General features: G+C 58.7%; 1 pseudogene; it reads right to left on the bottom strand.

Annotated features, from left to right (window-relative positions):
* Positions 1 to 5: 5 nt before the first annotated feature.
* On the bottom strand, positions 6 to 1,208 carry LOC113223377 (annotated as a pseudogene).
* Between the last annotated feature and the right edge of the window lie 10 nt (positions 1,209 to 1,218).

Here is a 1,218-nt window from a genome sequence, read left to right as displayed (position 1 = left end):
TCCCCCTGGTACTCAATTTCAAACCTTCGCAGCCCATTGATGATCTACAAAGCCAGGCTATAGGGACAGCTCAGAAAACACAGCCTCACATACAACTCAGAGGAGCCTGATGGCCTCTGCTCACGAGGGAGGAGGGAGCTAGGGATGGGGCAGGGCCCAGCCCATGCTCCTCTGAGACACGGGCCTCTCACCTGGTACTGCCCCAGGGGCGTGAGGATGAGTCCATCCTCACCCACAATGCAGTCGGGGAGCTGCTTTTTTCCATTCTCATCCTGGGTGGTGCCCAAGGCGAGCGTGAACTGCTTGAGCTGTGCTTCGCTGAGCTGCCAGAGAGAAGTGTCTCTGCCCTCAGCATCAAGATGAAGGAAGGGGACCAGTCTTCACCCCACCAGCCTAAAACAGCGCCAACAAGGGGACCCAGATATGACGCTCGAGGTGTGGGCCTGCCGCCCACAACACTGGGTCCGTATGTGTGGGGCCTGGGACTGAGCACAGGCTGGGTGGCTGAGCACAGGCTGGGTGGAGTGGATCTTTCGGGGAAGGGGACCCTGATGGCCGTGGGGCAGGTCCCATAGGTCGTACCTGGAATATCTGGCGCAGGTACTCCAGGGCCTTCTCCAGATATTCATTCATCTGTCTTCCGGACGCTGTCTTGCCCCATCTCGTCCAGGTCGTTGGCTGGGTAGGAGCCGTTGGTGTCCATGGAGCTAAAGCCCAGTCATGAGAGGAAGGAGTGGCCAGCCGGGCTCTCCGCACACTGGTCTGAGATGGACTTGGCTGTGTGTTTGGCCTGTGTGATGAGCTGAGCGAGGCGTAAGACCTGCAAGGGAGGTGCGGGCAGGTCACCAAGTCACCAGCAGGACAGGCCTGCGCTGCCACCCAGGCAGGCTGGCCGGGGGCCCCAAGAACAATGCACAGCCAGACTGCTGAGTGTCGGTAGGAGCAGCTTCCGCCGGAGAACTTTTAATGACTAAAGGATGATCATCTAAATTTGAAATTTCCCAACAAACACTGCCTTCGTTATCAGGAAAAAATGAGACTTTACTAAAACGGGGGAAGGAGATACGGCGACAAATCTACACCCAGCCTCCCTCCTTCCTGCCGGATCACAGCACTTCCCCCACTCTGCTCAGCCCCATGGCTCCAGGGGCCCTGAGGACAGGCACCGCCAGCCCACTCACCAGGGTGCGGGCTTCGGGCCCAAACATCGGGGTGTAC

Source organism: Piliocolobus tephrosceles, unplaced genomic scaffold (assembly GCF_002776525.5).
Source record: "Piliocolobus tephrosceles isolate RC106 unplaced genomic scaffold, ASM277652v3 unscaffolded_41108, whole genome shotgun sequence".
In the NCBI taxonomy this organism is placed as follows: domain Eukaryota; kingdom Metazoa; phylum Chordata; class Mammalia; order Primates; family Cercopithecidae; genus Piliocolobus; species Piliocolobus tephrosceles.
This window is presented reverse-complemented; position numbering and strand designations above follow the sequence as displayed.